This window comes from Balaenoptera borealis (genome assembly GCF_965194805.1).
Source record: "Balaenoptera borealis genome assembly, chromosome: 19".
NCBI classification, from domain to species: domain Eukaryota; kingdom Metazoa; phylum Chordata; class Mammalia; order Artiodactyla; family Balaenopteridae; genus Balaenoptera; species Balaenoptera borealis.
In genome coordinates this window covers 29,915,538-29,940,337 of record NC_138878.1, presented here as the reverse complement: position 1 = coordinate 29,940,337, position 24,800 = coordinate 29,915,538, and the positions used below count along the sequence as shown (strand labels likewise).

General features: G+C 39.4%; 1 protein-coding gene across 3 annotated transcripts in view; it reads left to right on the top strand.

The window, feature by feature from the left end:
• Nucleotides 1-24,800, top strand: part of FTO (FTO alpha-ketoglutarate dependent dioxygenase) — a 374,801-nt gene that overhangs the window by 29,548 nt on the left and 320,453 nt on the right. The window lies entirely within an intron of this gene.

Below are 24,800 nucleotides of genomic sequence, written 5' to 3'. Positions count from 1 at the left end.
CCTCAGTTTCTTATTCTAGAAAATGGAGTTGATACATCGCTGTGTAGATGCCATAGTAGGAATAGTAAGCGCCGATAGGGCACTTAATATGTGCAAGACACTTTTCTAAACATTTTATCTCACTGAATACACGTGTTATCCCTATGAAATAGGCCTTACTATTATCTCTGTCTTACAGATGAAGAAACTGGGGACAGAGAGATTAAATGATGTGCTCAGAGATCTCCAGCTAGTAGCTGGTAGAGCTGGATTTGAACGCAGGCTGTCTGGCTCCTGAGTCCATGCTCTACGTTATACTGAGAAAAGTCAGTTGTACTCTTCTATACTCCATTCTATCGGGACAAACCAAGTCAAACCCCTAGCTTAGTGGCAGTTAGTAATTTCTTCCCTTGCCCAAGTCAATATTGCTTCCTTTCCGGAAATCTTGGGCTACCCTTCCTTTCTTTCGCCATCTATCTTCAGTCCGTGACTTTCAGTTTGTCAGCAGCTGTAAAATCTGACCCCTCCTCATTCCAACCGCCTCTGCTCCAGTTTAGATGATCTCAAAATTCCTCCTTCCAGCAAATTTGCAGCAGCTTCCTAGCTGGTTTTCTTGCCACTCTCCTTCCCTTCTTTTCAACATCCACCCCCTCTTCTTGCCAGTCCATCTTTTACTTAGCTAACAGAATGGATTTTTTTACTATTTGACTCTGGTCTTAATTCACTGTAGGTCTTAGTTAAATGCATTCCTGTTGCCTATAGGATAAAGTCCAAGTGCCACAGGTGCACGCGTGTCCTTTTGCTTCCAGGCTGGTATCTAACTTAACCTTCCCCTCCCAGCTCTGCCCCTCTCTGCCTCCTTCCTTCCAGGCCCATCTATTTACTATTGATTTTGTCAGGGAGACCCCCTTCAACTTCACTTCATCCCTCCAACCCACTGTCCTCTTCCCTCCCTGCAGTTCATCTGGGGGAAAATCCAGTGCCTTCTCAAGATTTCGTTTGAAAGTTTCTGCCTCTGCAAATCCTTCCTTCTCTTGTGCCCACTTACCAGTTTAGTTTCTGATCACTTTCACTTTGTACTTCACCATTGCGTTGGTGTAGTTGGTGGCTCTTTGATGGTGAGTCCTGGAGAGCAGGGACCCTGTCTGCATGTGTTTCTATACAGCACAGCACAATTTTTGCCAACAGAAGGGCTATCCTGATACTTAGGGAAGGGTTGGTATGATGTCCTGCGAATATATTTTTCATTTTGCACGATGGACATATTTTACTTGTTTCTCTGTGTGAGGGAAATTCATATGTGTACACACACACACACACAACACGTGCGTGAGGGTGCTCCTTGTTACCCAGCAGCAATATGACCATTTATTTTATGTGTGTGGTGCCTTCTAGGGAAACATATGTTGTTCTCTTAGGTTGACTTTATGAGGAAAGAATGATGTCTGTACCGTTTTGCATGTACTTTTTCCAATGATTTTTATTTTTTCATCTTATTAATAACATTCACACGTAAAATATAATCACATTGTACAGAGGGATTATGATGGAAAATAGCAACTCTCCCCCTTATTCCTCCCCTACTTCCCCACTTAGAGATGACTATTCTTTTTAAAGGAAAAGAACTTCATTGAGATATAATTTGCATACATACAGTTTACTCATTTAAAGTATACAGTCCAATGTTTGGGGTTTTTTTGGTCTATTCACAAGGTTGTACAACTATCACCGCTGAAATCTAACTTTAGAACATTTTCGTCTCCTTTGAAATAAACCCTGTACTCATTAGCTGTCACTCCCCATTCATTCTTTTTTTAAAAAATATATTTATTTATTTAGGCTGCTCTGGGTCTTAGTTGCGGCATGCGAGATCTTTGTTGTGGCATGCAGGATCTTTTCGTTGCGGCATGCAGGATCTTTTTGTTGTGGCGTGCAGGATCTTTTCGTTGCGGCATGCAGACTTCTTAGTTGTGGTATGCGAACTCTTAGTTGCGGCATGCGTGCGTGATCTAGTCCCAGGGATTGAACCCGGGCCCCCTGCATTGGGAGCGTGGAGTCTTACCCACTGGACCACCAGGGAAGTCCCCCCATTCATTCTTATATACCACTCATCCCCAGCTCTAAGCAACTGCTAACCTACATTCTGTGTTTATAGATTTGACTGTTATAGACATTTCATATAAATGGAATAATATAATAAGTGGTTTCTTGTGACTGGCTTCTTCTACTAAGCATAATCTGTATGTTTTCAAGGTTCATCCATGTTGTAGAATGTGTGGATACTTCATTTCTTTTTATGGCTGAATAATCTTCCATTATATGGATATACCACATTTTATTTACCCATGCATCACTTGATAGACATTTGGATTATTTTCACTTTTTGTCTATTATGAATCATGCTGCTATAAACATTTGTGAACAAGTTTTCATATAGACACGTTTTCATTATTTTTGGGTGTATACCTAGGAGTGGAGTTACTGAGTTATATGGTAACTCTGTGTTTAACTTTAAAAAAAAAAATTAATTAATTAATTGTTGGCTGCCTTGGGTCTTTGTTGCTGTGCATGGGCTTTCTCTAGTTGTGGTGAGCAGGCGAGCAGGGGCTACTCTTCGTCGCGGTGCACAGGCTTCTCATTGCAGTGGCTTCTCTTGTTGTGGAGCATCGACTCTAGGCACGTGGGCTTCAGTAGTTGTGGCATGCGGGCTCAGTAGTTGTGGCTCGTGGGCTCTAGAACACAGGCTCAGTAGTTGTGGCACACGGGCTTAGTTGCTCCGCAGCATGTGGGATCTTCCTGGACCAGGGTTCGAACCCATGTCCCCTGCATTGGCAGGTGGATTCTTAACCACTACGCCACCAGGGAAGTCCCTATGTTTAACTTTTTGAGGAACTGCTAAACTGTTTTGCAAAGCAGCTGTACCGTATTACATCCCCACAACAGTGTAAAAAAAAGGTTCTAATTTCTTCACATCCTTGCCAACACTTGTTATTGTCCATTTTTTACCTCTCTCATTTAATTCGCATGGTTCTGAGTTAGCCAGAGAAAAATATTCTTACTGTTATTTCATAGATGAAAACTTCAAGTCAAAGGACAGATGAAATGAGATGCCTAGTATGTGTGTGAACAGAGGGGAGGAAGAGGCATGGATAGTTCAAAACAGCAAATCATCCACAAGTAATGTAGAAGTTTTTGAATTAGCTACTGCTGTTGGAGATCACATTTCCAATCCCCACTTTGTTTTTTTTTTTTTTTATATCAGCATGGTTGTATTATTTTGCCTGTGGTAAAAAATATTGAGGCATAATTTACATAACATAAAATTCACCATTTTAAAGTGTATGAGATGACAACTCTTATTCATGCTTATTTCTTAGTGCTTCTAATAGTTGTCTTGAAAAATATTTGCATATGCTTAAAAATACCTTTTTTTGTATTAAAAAAGAGGGAGAAATACGAAGTGTGATCTCCAGGGAGCCATCCTAGATGTACAGAAGGGACAAGAATAGAAGGACCAGAAGGCAAAAAAAAGTCACCTGCTTTGAAGGAAGTTAGATAATTACGTTGACTTTCTTCCATACCTTAGATAGAGCCTTTTCAAAATTAGAGTGAGATGCCTGCCTTGCGTTCTGACATGAATATTTAGCATCGTCATCTCTAACCCCTAGGATCATCTGGTAAATGTTAACAAGAAGCACCCGAACTTGTGTTTTCCCCGTCGTACTGTTTTTCTACAGGAATGCTGACAGCTAGAATGGCTTTATGACATGGTGCCTACAAAGCTGAAAGTTACACGTGTAGTTACCTGGGTAGGTGTAGAGTGTATTTTTTTAAGCGCTGGACGTAGTGACTGGATGTCATTAGTTACATCAGTTTTATAATCCTGAAGAATTTTACATCCAGTTTGACGAAAATTGCAAAGAAGAATTTTATCGTGAATTATATTTTCATGTTATGCTTCCACTTAAGTGAATAGAATATTTTCTGAAAATATGAAACTTGTAACGTACACCCAGGATTGAAGAAGTGCTTTATGTTACATTTTCCGGTTTTTCTTGTGTTTCTGCTCAGCATGGTAGAGTTATTTTTTGTGGGAACCCAGCACATTTCTTGGTAGGTTTCCCCAGTCTGTTTCAATGCTCCATCTCATATCGTTTGTTTGCAAATGAATACATGGTTTCTCTCCACTTTGGAGAATCACTAGGGCCACTGAAAATGGTATCTCTGGCTGAGCTGACAGTTTTTATTGCTGATCTGGTGGGACCCAGGTCAATAGACTTTTTCAGTACATTTCAAAGTCCCAGTGTCTCCCAAGAAACTTTGTCCTCCTTCCCCTGCCCACCTCATATGGACAACATTTCACTGCATATTCTCATTATAAAATACTTGATGGTATATTCAGACAATGCTGAAAAGTTTCAAGAAGAAAGTAAAAGTCTTCCTTAATCTTCCTTCTCGGGCAAGCATAATCCCTGTGACTATTTTGGTTTGTAACAGAGGTTAGTCAGCTACGGCCTGGGGGCCAGATCTGGCCTGCTACCTGTTTTTGTACAGCCTCTGAGCTAAAAATGGTATTTACATTTTTAAATGGTTGGGAAAAAAATGAAAATAATATTTCGTTACATATGGAAATAATATGAAATTTAAAATTTAGTTTCCGTAAATAAAGCCTCCTTGGAACACAGCCGTGCTCATTTATATTCATATTGTATATGCCTTCTCCCAGGCCTCCAAAGCCTGAAGTATATACTGTCTGACCCTTTACAGAAAAACATTTGCTGACCTCTGGTCCATAACCTTCAAGACTCTTTTTCCTGTGCATTCGTGTGAGTATTTGTGTGTGTGTTAAACAATGCAGTCATTCTGTGTGCTTTTGTAATCTGCCCATCCGACAGAATATCATGTTGATCTGTAACTTCTGTTGAGTTCTTTTTTTGTTTGTTTATTCCATTGAATTAAAATCTGAGACCCACTGCTTTTCTTTTTATGTTTATATCATATAAACCCATTAGGTGTTACCTGGGAACAGTAATAATAATAATAGTACTTACTATATCACTTAGAATTGATTTTAATTGTTTAATGAAATAAAGGTTTATTTATTTGAAGGTCATGAGCACCCAGCATCTTTTAGCATCCTATTCTGCCATTCTCAGCATATCCTCTCATTGAAAGATGGTGAATAGACTCTGTCATTGCTGTGTGACAGATTACTGCAAAGCTTAACGACTTGAAACAACAAATATTTATCCTCTTACGGTTATATTCCTGTGGGTCAGGGATCCAGACACAGCTTAGCAGGGTACCTCAGGCTCAGAGTCTCTCATAAGGCGGCACTCAGGATGTTGGCTGGGGCTGCAATCATTTTCAGACTTGATAGGGGTGGAGGGGATCCGTTTCCAAGGTCACTCTTGTGGCCGTTGACAGACCACACATCCTCACTGGCTGTTGGCTGGAGGAGATGTCAGTTCCTTGCCACGTGGGCCTCTCCATAGGGCAGCTTACAACATGGTGGTTAGCTTCCCCCCGAGTGTCTCTGAGAGAGAGAGACAGAAGACACACACACACCCCCCCCCACACACACACACACACACAAGAAGGTACAGTCTTTTTTGTAACCTAATCTTGGAAATCATGCCCCATCACTTCTGTAGTATTCTGTTTGTTAGAAGTGAGTCACTAGGCCCAGGCAACACTCAAGGGGAAGAACTGCACGAGGGTGTGAGTACCAGGAGGCAGGGACTGTTGAGGGCCTTCTTAGAGGATGCTCACATCATTCTGCATGAGGTTTATTTAAAGGTGGATCCTTTAGACCATCAGGCATTGGTCCAGGCTGGAAGGGGAGGGGAGAAGGGCTTTTTTAATTAGGTAAAAATTAAATAAAAAATTAAAATCAGTAGTAGACTTGCACTTGAATTTCATCAACTAGAACGATGCCACATGGCTACTCCAGCTGTGAGGAAGTCTGAGAAAGCAAGCTTTTTGAGTGGATCCGTTGTTGCCCAGGTCAAAATCAGGATTTTATTAACAAGAAAAATTGTCATAATAGTTACTGGGTGGGCAGAAGATGGTATCTATGATTCCTGCTTTCTAAGGTGGTTGTAAGGGTTCAGTGAGGTAACAACCCAGCACTTGTCTGGTTTATAATATGCCCTCAAACACTGGCGATGTTTATTGTTACTCCTTATAAATTATATAGTATAGTTTTGGGAGTTAGTTTGTTGATATAACAGGATCTTTGTGCACTGCTACTGAAAGAAGTAGCGTAGAAAGAAGAAAACATTTATTGAGCACCTAGTATGTGCCAGTCATTTTATTAATATATATTAATGTATGTTATCTGATTTAATCTTCATATTAAATGGGTATTATTTGTCCCATTTTACAGATGAAGAAGCTAAGGCCCAATAGTATTAAGTAGATTGTTTAAGGAGCACATGCCACTGGTGTGCCTTGAATGGGTTATTATTGGTTGTGGAGCTAATGGTCTCCTTAGTCCCCTTAGGAGTGGGTAGGTGGGGACTTTCAACTCTGGCCCCAGCAGCCTCTTCTGGTTACTCCAGTGTGCTTTGCAAATATCCTAATTTTCTGCGTGCTTCGTGTTGTGGAAGAGGTTAGAAAGTATTGCTCAACGAGTAGGAGGCAGAGCTGGAATTTGAACCAGATGTGTATAACTCCAGGAACCTATCTGCTTTCCTTGACTGATTCCGTCTCAATCTATAGAAGCAGTAAATTTTAGTTAGACTGATATAGGAGTTAAAATGCAGCTTCATTTAATATGTAAAGTATTATATTTCTTTTATACTTAACGTTTCTCTCTTGCTTTTTAAAAAATTATTATTTATTTATTTGGCTGCGCCGGGTCTTAGTTGCAGCATGCAGGATCTTTTTTTTTAGTTGCGGCATGTGGACTCTTAGTTGCGGCATATGGGATCTAGTTCCTTGACCAGTGGTTGAACCCGGGCCCTCTGCACTGGGAGCAAGGAGTCTTAACTGCTGGACCACCAGGGAAGTCCCTTTCTCGCTTTTAATTGTCATATCACATGCTAAAAAGAGGTTTTCTTGGATTATAAAGTTATTTGACATTATTTGCTGTTTAACTGTAGCCTGAATGGAAGCTCACTTGGCCACTAGGTGTCTCCTTTTGGTTCTGTCGCTTCTGTTGCCACACTCTTTGAAGGAACCCGAAATGGATGTAAGGAAGATGAGATAATAACATTAAGAAATGAATGGGACCTGCACTTTGATCATCCCAGATGCCTGATGTTTTTCTCCTCTCTACTTCTGTTTCTCCTTGCTGATATTTAGTTAATAGATTAATTCTCAGGAATCTGAGTCTTTGATATCTGTTTCTCATTTATAAAAGTAGTAAAGTGGGGAGGGGGAAGAACTTCTGTGCTCATCTAGATAATAAAATAATTGTAACATGTTTGCAGAGAATTTTAGGAACAATTTTAATAACATGGGAATACTTGTGTTACTAGGCAAATAATAATCGTATTATTAATAATTTTCCCTGTTCTTTAATATGATAATACTGGCTGTCACTTACATATATTATCTTCTGTGATCCTCACAGGAACCCTACATGGTTGCAGTTTCCCCCAATTTTACAGATGAGGACAGTGAAGCTTAGAGAGATCGGTTAATTTGCCCCAAGTTTAATGGAGCTTTGTTACTTTCGGGTTTTCCCCCCTCCATTTGGAAGTTGTTCATTCATTATAGCGGTGGGGAGAGTTTGACTTAAGCACTAAAATTTAAAATTCCTATAGAATAATTCAGCAGAAAGCACTTCTGGAACCACGGTTGTGAGGGCAGAAATCCATTTTCTGCAGTTGTCTTGTAGAAGCGAGCTCCGGATGTGGGCTCCCTTCAGGAAGGCTACAGGCTCTTTGCAGCATTACAAATTGCGTACACTCAGGGATCACTTCCTATCACTTGCCGACAAATGCAGCACCCATTATCATAGAAACAGCTGGGCATTTGACAGCTCAGGTTCAGACCCAGAGCTTCATAGGATGGAACATTCTTCTTACTCAATTAGGGGCACACTGAAAAGATGGGAATGCAGCTAGGCCTGTGGTTTTCTTTGAGACTGCTGGCTGATAGGATCTCTTTTACCTGAATTTAGATTCCACACTAATTTCCGGAGTTGTCCAATTGTCTTAAAAAAAAAATCAGCTCATGCTAGGTTTTCCTTAGTCTCGAATAATTTAATTGTGCATAGTCTCTCTCCATTTGACTCCCCAGTTGTGCTGGTGATTTCTGCAGACCACAGGAAAATGTATAACAAATGTGAGATGAGAGAGGCTTGTCAGTCAGGGAGCACTTTCTCCGGGAAGTTGGAGCTGGGAGTGGGAGCGGTCCCCAGCACTAACAGGCACACCCCCAAGATCTGCCCCCGACACTGTCAGTCCTCTCTCTTTGTTCCCTTTCCCAACTCACTTCCTGCCAGGGATTTGTGACATATTTCCTAGCAGATCAAATGAGCCCAGACACCTGATTGCCGAGTGCTTCTTGTTTACAGTTGCTTTCCAAGGACACCTAGACAAGATGGAAAGCTTAACGCACAGTAATTAAATTTGCATCTGCTCTGTGACAGGACTCAAAAGAGTTTTTTCCCCCCTCCACATATGAATCTCATTGTAGAGCTCCTACTGTCTTTGACCATACAACATCTGAAAAGGCAAGATGTGGACAGGTAAACAAACATTGGTTCAGTCTACTGCCTGTCATTATAATGATGAATATTAAATAAGATCACGGAGATCCCTTTCTTACTTGACTTTCTAATCTTCACCTACTTGTTTAGCCAGATTTATAACTGGTTTTAAATATAAGAACTGTAGCTTAGAGGTGATTTTTTTAAAAAATATTTTTAAAGGAAAACAAACATTGCTGAACAATTTGGATTGGTTTAACACCCTTTGGGTTGTACATTTCTCACAAATGCTAATGAATAATTCAGCAAGGCCAAACACAATCTGCTGGTGGTATCCAGTGGTATTCACACTCGCTAATGAATAATTCCTTTTGGCTTTTATAGAGCAGCTCTAAGGAGTGACTTCTGAGACTCAGATGGGTTATTATTGGGCTATTTGTCAGTGTCCTTGGGGCATTGTGAGCCAAAGTCCAACTTGACTACCCACTCCACATACCTTCTCTGATTCTTCTGGCAAACAGGCAGCTCTTTCTGTCACAGCCTTTTAGCTCTCAAATGTTGCTATGGAAGAGGCAATACTGTAACAGGATTCAGCTCCACCATAATTTCATTGATTCAGTTCCTTCAGTATTTCATTCAAATAAAGAAGTGTTTATTAAGCACCTTACTCGATACAAAATACTGAGCATGGCATTGTGTGTAAAGTAGATTTTGTGTGATGTGTCCTCAAAGGGGACATAGGGCATATGGAAGAGGCATGGGGTCTGGTAGGACGATCTCAGCGTCTTTCTGTCAAAATGATCAATTACCATTTTCTCATCATGTTCTCAGGTATGCATTTCAATGCATATTTGCTGTTGCTGGTGTTGTGTGAAGGTTATATTGCTTTGGATGAGCCTAAAATTTGATTAATATTGGAACTGCTTATGGGATATGCCCTATAACATCACCCCAGAGCCAACTGGGTAAGTGACCCTTGTTCATTTCTGCTGCACTGAAGTCAGGAATGTGGTATGACCTGGCTTTACTAGACTGCAGAGTCTGAGGATGGTGAATGGGGATTGATTTATGCCTGAGTAGTCTATATACCGTACCTCAGCAATCATACTGCATAATGTATAACTGTGAGGTCAGTGAGTCACACCCAGCCTTGGTGAGGTTGTCTCTGGCATCCTGTATCTGCTTCAGCTTTTTCTATTCAACTCCTAGTTTTTGCTCTTCTTTGTAAGCGCACTGGAAGATCACAACTTCCAGCTTCCTTGCAGTTAGGTGGAATTATATGATTAGTTTTGACCAATGAAATGAAGTGAAAGTGATAAGTATCATTTCCTGGTCAAGACATTTAAGGGCTGGTGTACTACTTGTGTGTTTTCCCTTGCCCTGCTACAGTGACCTTGGGGGCTGTGTGTTCCAGATGGTGGGATCTTCATTAGGCTTGGTCCATGAATGACTGTGTGGAGTCGAGCCCTCATTGGCCCATATTGGGCAGGGAACTTGACCAAGAAAGACCTTTATGTATTAAGTCCCTTAGACTGGGGAGTTTACTCACAGTGTAGCCTAGACCATTTTCACTAAGACAGAGGGATTAGTACAGGAAGAGATGTGTGTGTGCATGTGTATGTATGTGTGTGTTACCTAGGGCCTGGTATTCAAGGTTTCAGTTACTTTTGCCAAATGTAGTTTCAGTTGGGAATTGAAGGGTAGACCTAATTTAGGGACAGGAAAAGAGTTTATTTCATCACTTACCAAGGCATCTGTGGGAGAAAAAATACTGGTATAAAGAGAGTCGTGGAAATAAAAGGATAATTAGTGAGAGGAGCCAGAGTTGAGTTGAGGCTATTATAACTCACAGTAATGAATTTTAAATTGTATCTAGCATGTTTAATTGGTAAGATAGTGAACCTGTAATTTTCCTCTTTGCTTATAGTTTATACTAGGGCCTGGCTCTTGAGCTAAGAATAGTTTTCACATTTTTAAAAGATTGTAAAGGAAAAAAAAAGAAAAATGAGAATATTCAGTAGGGGCCATATGTGGCCCACAAAGCCTAAAATATTTACTGTCTGGCCCTTTACGGAAAAAGTTTGCTCTCCCTTGGTTGATACCCTTAAAATCTCTGCATACAAAAAAGTGTCACACATTAAAAAAATGTGAGTTCCTAGAGCATGGAAACTCAAGGGTTTTATTAATCTTTGTGTCTTTCGGCTTAGCAGGGTGCATAGAACATAGTACAAGCTCAGAACAAGTTTACTTTATTGAATTGTACACAGAACATGGGAGTTAAGACATTTCAGAGGATAAGAACCGAGAAGAAATCATGGAAGGTCGTAGATCTGAAGGAATAGAACTTTACCTCCTCTGTTCACTTGGCTGGTGACATTTCTGGATTTGTTTAAACCTAATATGTATGGACATTTATTTAATTTTCATATTCATTTTCAAATAAATGCCATCTTATTTAAAATGTCATTTTAAAGATACTGACGTCTACTCTGTCATCAAAGTACTGTTAAGAGTCTTCTTGTTAATCTATCAGGTGTCAATGTTTTGTTTTCTTTCCCGGGCAACATTCACATTAAAAAAAATTTTTTTTTATGCAAGTTTCTATCGGTTCACTCACTGATTCACTCATTTGCTCACTCATGGATACATACCCACAAGAAATGAAAACATGTCCACTTAAAAACTTACAAATGCTCATAGTAGCATTATTCATAATGGCCAAAAAATAGAAGCAACCCCAAATGACCATCAACTGATTGGATAAACAAAGTGTTGTGTAGCTATATGATAGAATATTATTCTGCAACATGAAGGAATGAGGTACTGATACATAGTACAACATCAGTGAACCTTGAAAGCATTACGCTAAGTGAAAGCTAAACACGAAAAACTACGTATTATGTGATTCCATTTATATAAAATGACTACAGTGGGCAACTCTATAAAGAACAGAAAGATTAGCGATTGCCTAGGGCTAGGAACGGGGTGAGATGGGAGTTGTGGGTGACTGCTAATGGGTACGGGGTTTCTTCTTGGTATGATGACAAAGTTCTAAATTTAGATTGTGATGATTGTTGCAAAATCTGTGCATATACTAAAAAACATTGAATCGTACATTCTAAATGGGTGAATTTTATGTTATGTGAATTGTATCTCACTAAAGATATTAACAAAATTATTATGCAGCCGATTGCTCATTTTCTAGTAATGCTGCTGATTATACACCCTCTTATTCAAGCAGCAGTCAGGGTTTGACTCTTGTATTTTACCTTCTTGAATTAAAATCTCCTAGAAACAAGACTGATTTATAGTCAAATCCCCTTTGACCCAGCTATTCTACTTACATGAATTTATTCCACTTTCTTTACTGGCACATGTGTACAAAGACATACGAACAAGAATATTCATTGTGGCGTTATTTGTAGTGGTAAAACATAAGAAAACAATCTAAATGTCCATCTGTAGGGGACACGTTAAAAATATTAAGGAAGATGTAGCCGATGAACTACTCTAGTACCATTGAGAAGAAACAGTTCTATATGTACCAATATGAAACAATCTTCAAGATACTTAAATTAAAAAAACAAGGTACAGAATACTTGTCACTCTTTGTGTAAAATGCTTACATAAAGGTAGAATATCTCTGGAAAGATTCAACAATAGTTACTTCTTTAGGAGGGAAAGTTTGGATGTTCAAGTAATAGGAGAGAGACAGACTTTTGCAGGGTTAGACTTTTATTAATACACTTTTCCCCCCCATAGTAGCAGTATTCATAATCACCAAAAAGTAGAAACAACACAAATGTCTGTCAGCTGATGAATAAACAAAACGTGGTATATCCATATAGGCATGTAAGTAGAAGAGCTGGGTCAAAGGGGATTTGAACAGAAATCAGTTTCGATTCTAGGAATTGTAACTCAAGAGGGTAGTGTTCAAATATTATCAAAAAACTTTGTGAAAAGTTGATTTCTGTACTACGGCTCAGCAACCAGCCTCGTATCTGTTTGTGCCCATCCCTTTTCAATCCATGTGGAATAATTTGTTTTAAGACTCATTCCCGCCCCCCCCCCCAACCCTACCCCTCAGCCACTAATGATGGAGCAATTATGTGGTTCCACAGTAATTTTAACACCATCTTCTAACCCAGCTGTGTGGTGGCAGTGTATCTGCAGGGCAGGAATGTGGCTTACAAGGGACAATATCAGGTTGCCCACAATTATTTTAATGTCTCCTGTGAAATGATAAATGAAGTTTACAGTTATAATAAAAGTAAACCAAGTTCCCCCAAGGTATAAAGAGTTTGTAAGGAAAATTCATGTAGTCAGATATAACTTTTTTTTAAAGCATCCTTCATTGGGAGTTTGAAAACCTATCTGCAGGGGTTTTTTTTTGTATTTTTAATGTAGGCATTTATTTGATGAAGCCCAGTAAGGATGAATAAAGTATGAAAATGTTATAAGATTTATAGCTCCTTCTCTAGGAACTTACACATTTTGGGGTTTGGTATAATTGAAAAAATTCTTCCAAGTTTTGCATCTGTGTGCATGCTTTATAATACTAACTTCATGTAATTTACAAAATATTTGCTGGGAATTTTCCTGGTCTTAGGAGGTCCCATAATTTGGCTGTAACTCCTGCTTTTATTATTTGGTGCCACTTGGGTTCTTGTCTTTCCCAATCACTGTACATCCTCCAGTGAGCCCCACACGTACTAGGTAAGACTGCCATCTTGGGAGGTGAGCAGTTTCCATTCACAGTATATTTGATACAGTGCCCACGCCTATAATTTAGATGTCTCTTTGAAAGAGAGCACATTGGGCTCAATCTCACCATTTCCTCAGCTGGGAAATGTGGCATTGTAGAAGCAGTGCCCCTTCTCCCTATATCAGAAACTTTCTGCTCTCATATAAAGCTAGCCTTTCCATGTTGTGTTTCCTTCTAACTGTAGGCAGTCTGGCTGCTGTGGTTTCATTTAAAAGATACTCCCCTTTCTTCATGTTCCTGCTGCTTGCTGCCTACTGACCCACAGCTAGAGGCTGCTCTTGCTGCGGTTTATCTCTTTGCATGACAGGGCACCTTCCCTTATGCCACCGATGTCTTCGTTTATTTTTTATATCATATTTGTATTGTTAGTGAACTGAGGTGGGAAGTGTCCATGACTTAAAGAAACCCTGCTGTGAATCCTCTTATAATCCCCTCTTTCAAGTAGGTCCTATTGACGAATTTGATGTTTAGATGATTATTATTGTATTATTATTAAGTGTTATCACTTATGGGTTTATACAAACCCATCTATATGTACTGTTGAGTCTCTAAAGAACCACATGGCTTTTCTGAGTCAAACTTCCCCATAGTACAGCTGAGGCCCAATGAAGCCCAGAGAGTTTGTTGGCTTCTTCAAGATTACGAAGCTGCTTAATTACAGAGCTGAATCTGTAGTATAGAATTCCAGATCCAGAGCTTGGATGAATTATGACAAACGGCACTCCGTTCAAATACCTCAGCAATGAAAGACTTTGGAAAAAAATGATGTTTAATTATTTAAAATTTTATTTACCTTCATTATAATCAAAGGAAGTAACAAATCTTCTTGTAAAATATTTCTGATAGTCTTTATCTTTCAAAATTAATTAATTAATTATGGGTGCACCGGGTCTTAGTTGTGGCACGCGGGATCTTCATTGAAGCATGTGGACTCGTAGTTGCGGCATGCATGTGGGATCTAGTTCCCCGACCAGGGATCAAACCCGGGCCCCCTGCATTGGGAGTCTTACCCACTGGACCACCAGGGAAGTCCCTGATAGTCTTTATTCTTCCAGGTGCCTCTGCAACTTACCGATAGTCTGACAATATATTGCTGATAGTGGTTTTTCCTTTTGATATTATTGTTAGATGTGACTGAAGACGAAGTTGGGCTGGAACAGTTGTGCAAACACCGTTTCAGATGGCTATAGGCAAGCCAGAAGCCACATCTTTCCTGAGTTAAAAGGGCTGACCTTAGTTACTACTGCTAGTTGGTGTGTACAGCATGTTTTAGAAGAAGTAGTTATTTTTAGCCGACTGACTATGACCAAGATTAATAGCTCTTGAAAGGGCTATAATGAAAGGCTGCCCCAACTGACTTCTACATTATTCTTTATTTATCCTGCTCTCATCCCTGTCACCTTTAGGCATCAGCCAAATGTCATTTGTGTGAGATTTGCCCCTTGGATGTGAAAGGCCTCTCTTTCTTAATGATGGGAGGTGATTGGGCTGCAAGGCTGAAGTACTTGGACAGTTGACACGACCCAGGGGAGAAGCTTCCAGGTCTGTGGGAGTCACGGGAACAGGACACTCACTCCTGGGGTGGGGGTGGGGAGAAGAACATGAGAATATTCAGCTGTCTGATCCAGATCATTGAGATAGGGCTCTGTTGTCAGGTCCGTATATCTCAGTGGCTCTTCTGTTTGGAGCATTTGCAAGTTCCTTATTCTGAAGAAGATTTTTTTGCTTGACATTATCAACTATCTCTAGTTTTATAAAACTAGGAAATCTCTTTGTGGTAGTCACTGCAAATTAACTCCCAAATCCCTTCTTGCCTCCTTCTGTCATGGACTTTTCAGGACAGTTGGCTGCCCGGAATACAGACTGCGTTTCCCAGCCTCCCCTGCAGCTCGGTGGGGCCACTGACTAAGAGGATGTAGCCTGTGGTCGTTTCTGGGATGTTTCCTTCAGAGAAAGCTGGTGTGTGCCCTTTGCCCTTTTCTTCTGAGGCCCTTTTGTAATCCTGCTGCTTGGAATGTAAATGCTGCATTTGGATCTTGAGAGTGAGGGCCAGTCCTTAAGGTGGTGAGCTGGAAGGGGCTTGAGTCTCTGAGGACAGCATGAGAACCGCCATACCAGCCTGGTGAAGCCACTGCCATTTTGGGTTTTCTGTCACTTGCAGCCAAACCTAATCCTAGATCATACACGATTTCTACACATTGCAGAAGAGGAAGAGAAATCCCAAGCCCTTAAGATTTCCTTCTGTCATCCTGAATATTAATGTCAAAATTCAAACAGATCCCTAACTCTTCCTTCTTTCAACTACTACAAATTAAAACAACCTGTGACAATGATAATGCATTAATTTATTTAAGAACTAAAGACCTGAGAGATATATGAGTATGAAAGATATACGAGAGACAGGGTAGCACAAAGACTGGAACAGAATGTAACTCATTTAGGAAAGTGATAACCAGGGCTGATCTTAATGGCCTTCTGTAAGAGTCAGGTCAGGGAGTCCTCACTGCCTTCCAGTGTTGAAGCAGCAGCAGCTTCTTTTTTTAGATTATTGGAGGGCCTTAGGGATGTAACTTCATCTGCTTTCTAAAGGACTTGGGGAGCTCTTTAAAATTTTAGGTTGCAGTGTCAAGTCTGTTCAGTGCTTTCAGTTCCTTTGCTGGATACCGCTGTTTATATTTTGCCTGACTCATTGGTTTTAGGCCATAATATTTGCATGTAGGCATCCCTTCTCTAATATGATCTATATTAGATAACATGTACTATATTAGCTATTGTGCATTGCAAATTATTATTAACACACCCTTTTAAAATAGATGCTGAGATATGTAATTACTTTTCATGATTTTTTAAACTTTTGGAGGAGAAAAAAACAGCTATTTGGTTCAGTTGTTCTTATTAGCATTTGTAACGTGAACCAAGAGAGAGGTTTTCTGTGCCATGTTTTTCCTTGCTGTTTCTTTCCTTTTCATTTGAAGAATGGCAGGGTCTTGTCTTTTGTTCACACAAGTAAAAGTCCATTCAGCTGGAAAACAGAATAGTGTGCTCTTTGTGTACTCAGAGCATCTGAATGCTTGTGGTCCCACACTAGTTGCTGTTTAACCACAATAAAATTGTGACCAAAGGAGATAAACATTTAAAGGATAAATGACAGGGCTGTTAATCCAAAAGCCAGTTTTGTAGCATTGTTGTTTTTAGCTAATAGGTATATAGCCAGGAGTCACGGAGATGACTTTTAACTCAGAAACAGAGTAAAACCTGTTTTCCAACCAGTTAAAAAACGTCACTGGATTTTTTTTTTTTTTTTTTTGTCACTGGATATTTTTAATGGCCTATCATTTTGTGTTTTAAAAAGTCACTTGAACATGTCTAAACTGTCTTCAGAAACTTCTAGGAATTTTCCTTATGTGTTTGCTAATCTTGGTCATGTCATTCATATATATATATATTATGGAAAATATATAAATTCATATATAGTATGACATACTCTCTCTATACACACACATATATATATATATATATGATACTAAGTCTATTATCTAAGAAAAGAGACTTTAGGGCTTTTATAAGTCTATGAATTCAAAACTTGATCTGTCTTTACCCCTGTAAATCATGATTTGCCTACCCTTTGGTGAAGGAAAAGCATTTTTGAGAATTTCCTTTCCCTATCAGAATGCAAAGGACAAATCTCTGTTCCTTTCTCTCATGCCTCTCTCTCTCCTCCGTTTCCTCTCTTCCCCTTCCTTTTTTTTCTTTCTCTCTTCTCTTCTCCCTCCCTTTCTCTCTCCCCCTCCCTTCTCTCTCTGTCTCTGTCTCTCTGTGTCTGTCTGTCTGTCTCTCAGCTGAAGTTCCGCACTTGGGCGTATGGCCCTTTGAGAAGAGCTGATTCTGGTTGTGGTGAGGGGACTCAGGTTTTGGAGGGAGGTTTATTTTGATACAGGGTTTCACTTTTCCTTTGTTGCCGAGTGCTGGGGTCTGTTTTGTCTGATTTTACTGTTGTTCCATTGGCTGGATTATTCAGTCAGCTCTTTTCCAGGATATCCCAGAATAAAATAAAGCTAAGTATATTTTACAAATGTATTTTCCTTTTATGCAGTGACATCTCATTATAGCAGGAAGCTTACACTTTACCTACCTAGGAGGGACAGCAGGGCCTGGCGGTGCCAGTGCTAAAGTAAGAAGTACATATACCACCTGCAGGGGCCAGCTGCAACTTAGCTTCAGTGTGTGAATGTGGGCCCAGTGTTTGCAGATACTCTGATTTTTCGAAGTTGAAAATGTGGATTTTTATTACTAATTGAAATTTCAAACCATATGGTCCAAATATATCATATTTACTTCCTCAGACTGGAAGCCAATGAGGGTCTGCCCTTTGTGGTCTCTGTTAATTAGAGAGATTATATAATTGATGTCACCAGAGAAGGAGATGTGAGGATTCCTTTTCAAGGAAGTTGACCAGCCCAAAGAAAAATATGTAGGTTGACATTTGGGGATATCTAAAGAAAAGGCCAGGTTTCCATCGTATAACCCTACAGCAGGGTCCACCAGTTGACAAACTCATTTTCTGCACACAGTGCTTTCAATCCCATTTGGTTTGCCTCACTTGAAATTATGAACGGATAGGCCAGGATCACGAAACACTGTGTGTGGAATGCCTCCAACAAGAATGACAATACAAGGCAAACAACAGAAGGAAGGGAACCCAGAGAAATATGACAGTGTGGAGAACAGAAGACAAAACTTCAAAACAAATGATGACTAATATTTTTAAAGAGATGAGGAAAGATGCCACGTATATGAAACAGGAATAGGATATTAATAAAAAGGAGCATTCGTATTGTTAAGTTTGTTAGTTGTGATAGCGTATTGTGATTATATTTTCTAAAAAAGGTTGTCCTTATGTATTAGAGGTACATACCGAAGAATTACAATTGAATTATGACGCCTGAGGTTTGCTTTGAGGTAATTCAGAAGGAAAGGTGGGGTAAAGGAATAGAGAAGTTAAGATTAGGAAAATGTTGATAATTGTTGAAGCTGTGTAATAAGTACCTGAGGGCTTATTATTTAATTCTGTTTTTGTGTGCTTGAAATTTTCCATGTAAAATGTTAAAAAGTGGGGGGAGAGCCTTTAGAGACCCAATTAAAAATATGATAGCAAAAGTTAAAATTTCAATAGGATTAGAAAATAAAGTAGAACTCAGAAAGTAGAACAAAAATACAATGCAATGGAAGATTAGAGAGGAAAGATACAAAATTAGGGTCAGTCCAAGTGGTCCAATATCTGATTATATGGGTTGTAGAGTAAGAACCAAAAATATCAGAAGGGAAGAAATTATCAAATAATACAAGGTAATTTTCTTGATCTATATGACATGAATTTTGAAATCAAAAAAGCCCACTGAGTATCCAGCCCAAGAGCTGAAAAATGACCCTAGCAAGGCCCTCCTTCATGAAGTTACAGATACCCAGAGAAGAAGAGAAGGCCCTAAGAGCTGACATGCAGCTCTTACTTATGCCCTCAGCTGGGCTGGGTACTTAGGCTCCAGAACTCCCTGTGCCAACTGCTTTCAGACAGTAAACCATCTTTTGCTTGGTCAGGACTGTGTTGGCTACCTGATGATTGGGATTCAGAGAAAGGACATGCTGTCTAATTTCTGTTCGTAGACTTCTAACCAGGCTTCCTGTTTTCAGCTCCACTTCTGAAATGCACCTGCCATCAGAGGTACCTGGTCGCTGTAATTCCTGAGCCTTTCTGGAGATGGTGGAATGAATCAGCTCCACCCTTATTCATCTTCCCCTTTCCTTCCTCAACCCCTGCCCTGCCAGTAGGGTTCAACTTTTCCTGTTCTATTACATTAGTTAACACTCCCTTTTCATCTTCCAAAATGTGGGGCTGACATCTTTTATCTGCTGTTATCTTTTCTCTCATTTGCTTCGTCCTTGAAGATTTGTGTTGTTGTTTTTTGTTTTTGTTTTTTGGCTTATTTTGTTTTGATTTCTTTACAGGCATTTTTGTGAGATTTTGGGAGGGAGCTAAGAGCATGTTTTGTATCTGCCATGTTTAACCGGAAGTTAATTTGTTGTGTTAATCATTCATCTGGGTATCAGAGTTTCTTTTCCTAAGGTTTATTTGAAAATCAAATTAAGAAAACAAAATGTAATAAGTAGAAAATAGTTTCTTCCTTGACTACTGTTGCTCAGATTGGCTTGGGTCTACCTACTGTGGCCCTCGAAGACTCCCGCTCAGTTTAGCAATGAATTTCATTCTGTTTTGGGTCTCACTCTATGCACTCAATGTGTGCTTTGTCACCTAACTAGGTTTTGTAGCCTGTGAACATAGGATGATGTTGCAGTCTGCTTATGTATTCCCTACGGCTCCTGATGAATTTGAATTCAGTACTTGCTGGTCAAAATATATACTCAATTTTTTTTTTATTACTTTGCTTCTATATGTGTTTTATGTGATTCTGTTTCAATGTCCTCTCAACCTATTGCTCAGAGGTCAATAGGAAGGAGTAAGCATAGTGAGTAGACTTTGGGAGTAATATCATTCAGTTAAAAATATTATTGGCCTACAGCTTCAAAAGTATTTCACTGAAATTGCAAATTTTCAGTTGTATTTAGAAAGAGGAGAACTGGAGACCTGACCAGTCATTATACTGAAAAAGGGGAAATCTGGGACTTGAGTTCTGATTTTAGACTTCCGTAATAGTCTATTTCACAGTGCGTTTGCTTAGTGACCGTTACCTGTAACCAGGTACTTGCATTCATCTTAGCTCATGCCTCTCAGCCTAGGATAGCTTCAGTTGTTGAGAGTATGCCCCTCTAGTTTAAGTAACACTTCTGTCATTTTCTCTAAAGTCACCTTTTTTATTAAGGAAACTCTTTAATAGGTCCACATATTCTGTAGTTATGCATTTCTGTGAGTGCTTACCAACCCCAGCACAGTGTTTAATAAATTACTGAACTTTGAAGAACCTTTGAGAAGCAAGGGCTTTATGTGACTGAGCAGCAGACATGCAAAAACTCTATCCTCCAGAGTATCTAACAGACAGAAACAGAGGCTTGATCAGACAGTATAAGCATTGAGTGAATCATGGTAATACCATGAAATATTTACATCCGGAGAGCATGCTAGGGTGGGAAAGAGAGTGGGTGGGTTTTTGTCATTTGGGGTTGAACCTGATGCCAAACAACTCACCACTCTATGATCGTAAAAGCAAAACAGAAAGAAAAAAAAAAAAAGAGAGAGAAAGGAAGAAAGGAAAAAAAAAATGAAGGGAAAGAAGAGTTGTTGATTTGGTGATATTTTGTTGTTTGCAGTAGCTTTTCACAAGAGCAAGGCTCCTTTTGTAGACAGTAACCTTACAAAAAGCCAAGTTTTAATCAGTCCTTAAAAGAGACTAAAAAGTCATATGGTTTCTTTTTTTAAAAAAAATTTATTGAAGTATAGTTGATGTACAATGTTGTGCTAATTTCTGCTGTATAGCAGTGATTCAGTTATACATTTATATATTCTTCAATTATATATATATTCATGACCATATAAAATCATGGTTTCTTGCCATCAGAAGTTTAAGGTTTTAATTTAATCAATATCTCATTATTAAACTTGCCTTAAAAGCCCTCATTTTATTATCTGTAAAAATAGAGACTTGAATAGCAAAGAACCAAATATCCTAATATGTTATTTTCAAACAATATATGTGATTTATCTATTTTTTATGCAATGCTATTTTAAATAGGCTTGTGTTATATTTATTTAATAATGATCCACAGAGAAAGTTAATATAATGGCAGCAGTATATGGATTACTTAGGAAAGGTTTGGGAGATATTTATCTGAGCTGATATATTTAGAGAATTTCGAATAAGTTCCAGTATAGAAAAGGGCTAAAGTGAACATGCCAAGCCAATTTGTTTTGCCACTCTGCCAGTACTTTGCATGTAAATTTTTCTTATAGTGATAAACCTTTTTAGATTTCATGGTATTATGTAGTATTATTGAAAATATTTATTGTTGATGATGAATAAATGTTGACAAGAAATAATTTGATTTATTAAATTTAATTTTACACATGGTGTATGTAAAAAAAACCCCACAGATTGTGTTTGGGAGCTATTTTAATGTAGTGTTTTTGCTTTTGCTTTTTAGCAGTATTAGAATCAAATCATGTAATAATACGGAAGCTCAGATTGACCACAGACATTGGCCTTTCAAGGGGATCATCTGACTTTGGTATCTGTCCTGAGCTCTCTGGATGTTTGAGATGAGTTATGCTAAACAAAATTATTTGTCCCTGTGATCATACTGTCCTAAACTGACAAATTTCTGTCACTTGTAAAGCCAAGGTAATAATGTTGGAAGGGAAATTTGGTGAAACTTTCCTTTACAACTGTAATATTTTGTCCATAAATTATAAGTAAGGGAACTTTTAAAGGAGTTTCCTATTTATAATGTGGGATTCCATTGCATACAAAGAAGTTTATGGTCTAAGGATCCATTATCAGTGAAATGTGGTATGGACCTATTTGTGAAAGGATGTATTAATCCCCAAATTGAAACAGTAGAAGTAAGATAATATTGGTATGCTTATTATTTTTGTTGCTAAAATGATGACTTGGCAAGAATTGGGATTGTAGGGTTTGAATGATGTGGATTTAAATCCTGCCTCTGCCACTTATTTGTTTGTCTTCTGGCAAATCATGGGCCTGACTCAGTTTTCTCATCTCCGAAAGTGGGGTAATGATAATTTACGTCCCAGTGAAAAAGCTTCTAAGCATTCAGCACAATACTCGGTATGTAGGATATACTCCATAAACGTTAGCTTCTTTTCCTTTCTTCTTCAGTTAGACTCAAAAGGTTTTATCTAGGAAGTGAGGAAGTGAGATGTTTAGAAGTTCTTGATTGATGGAGGGAGAACTACGTGAGATTGGTGAGAAGTGTGTGTGTGTGTGTGTGTGTGTGTGTGTGTGTGTTGTGTTGGACAGATAGGGAAAGGTAGGATTGAATTCACTGATCTGTAGAGGCAAATGTGATATTGGCAATTTGAGACTTCTTCTGAACTTCCACTGTCATTATTTGCTGCTCAAAATTGGGCTAGAGAGCATATGCACAGTTGAGAATTTATTTCTTTGTGCGTCTTCTTGAACATCTCACTCTTTTCACATGCAAAATGTTAGAAATGTATGCTATTTCTATAGGACACGTGTAGGGCACGTCAAAGGTTTACCTGTTCTTAAATTCCATCTCTGACCATATATGCTCAGTGCTATACTGTACTCTGGGAATTCAGTGGTGGCAAACAGACCAAAGTCCCTCCTCTGATGGAGGTTAACATTCTATTAGAGGAAGAAAGGCAATAAACAATATTTAAGATGATAATGAATAAGGCCATGTTTACTAGATAAACAGTATGGTACAATGACTGAGGGAAGGGACCTGCTGTGGAGAGAGTGGTCTGAGGTTGGCTTTTGATGTGAGATCTGAAGGATAAGGAGGGTGTTCATTCCAGCCGCAGGGGCATGGCATGTAGGAGGAACTCAGATGCTCAGTGACCAGACGTTAAGGAGAAAGAGACAAAAGAGGGAAGGAATGAGGCCAGATCACTTTAGGGCCTCTAGGCTGTGGTAAAGATTTGGGTTTAATGCCAAACCTGATGGGAACCCATTGGAGGGTTTGAAGATGGAGTTTGTGTGCGCGTGCGCGCGTGTGTGTATGTGTATGTGTGTGGGGTGGCGGCATCTGATCTGCATTTTGTCAAGATCACTCTGGCTGCTGTGTGGGGAATAGTGGAGGGCCAGGGTAGAATTAGGAAGAGAAATCAGGGGGAGAGCTAAGCTGATAGCTTGGCCCAGGTGGTGATTATGGAGGTGGAGAGAAGGGGGAAGGATTTAGAATATATTTCAGAGGCAAAGCTGACAGGGTTTGAAAGGGTTTTGAAAGAAAAGAGGAATCAGGGATAAAGTCCACGTTTTGAGCTCGATGGATTGCACTGTGACCATTTACTGAGATCAGAAGACTGAGGAAGAAGCAGCCGTGGGTGTGAAGTCAGGTGTTCTCCTTTGGACGTTCACATATCTGGGGCCGTCATTTAGGCTGTGGCGCAGGGAGAATCTGGAGGTCGGGGCTGGAGATAGAAATTCTGAGTCATCAGCGTAGAGCCGATGGGTTTAAGCCTGGGAACTCCTCTCCTCGTGAATCCTTGTTCTTCCTTAGGTTGTAAGGAGTTTTTAGGACCCAGCTTTCCTGAGCTAGTGTTACCCCTTCACCTTTCCTGTCTCTGGATTTCAGTACCAGACTGTCTCCAAGCCCCACAAAAGTGTTCCTCCCAGGCAAAAACAGAAGATGACACACACCATGAACCAGATTTTCCATGACAGACTTATAAGGAACAAGATCATCTCATTGTTCCTCCTGCTACTTAAAATAAAGGTAATATTGATTTTAGAGTAGCAGTTCAGGTCCTAAGGCGTGATATTGATTAGGCGTCGGATGAGAATTTGCAGGGTAGCCTTCCCCAGACCTACAGCTACAGGGCATCTCCCCACTGGGTCAGGCCTCTGTGCTGACCTCCACTGTTACAAGCGGTGTTTTTCTTAGGAATTCTTGGCCCTGTTTAGTCTAGGCACTGTCCAGAAGCATTTATTTTACCTGATGGATGGCTCAATCCAGCCTGTCTCTTACCTTAATCTGACCTCAAAGATGGGAACTCTTTTGTTCTTAGTAAAAATGAAGACTAATTTTGACACTGTTTAGAATTACTTTCTTCTCAGTAGCAGTAGAGTTCATGTTGAATCTTTTGCTGTGAAACTTCTTATTAAAATGCTGTTTTCTCACTTACCTTTTTTTTTTTCCTGCTACTTTGGAACAAGGCTCACTTTATCTTTATGGATTTTTTTTTTAAACAGGAAAAGGTGCCTCTTTTAAAGATGCCATTATGAAACCCATGAGACTCCTCAATTTTAATGTTGCGTCAAGGAAAGTAGTTTCCTTGTGGTTATTGTGATGTGGTGGCATTCAACATACTGCATTTACAGGTTAGGTTTTATAATATTTACAAGTCAGGTTCTGAGGATATTTTGAACAATTTAGTAACAGTCAAGGGATAAATTGTTTACTGGCCTAAAGGGTATAAAGAATCCCTAGAAATCATCCAAAAATAATAGTTTCATATTAAAGTTTTGACTTTCTACTGTAATAAGACATGTATCAATATTTTCCTCCTGTGTCTGGAAATTCTTGCCGGATTGTTCATGGGGTTGATTTGAGGTTTAAAAGTGTTAACACAGGCTAAGGCACTTAGTATAGTGCCTGACACGTAGTAAGTGCTCACTGATGTTAGCTGTTGTTAGCTGCTATGATGAGATGTTAGCTGCAGTGTCTTTTTCTGTCAGC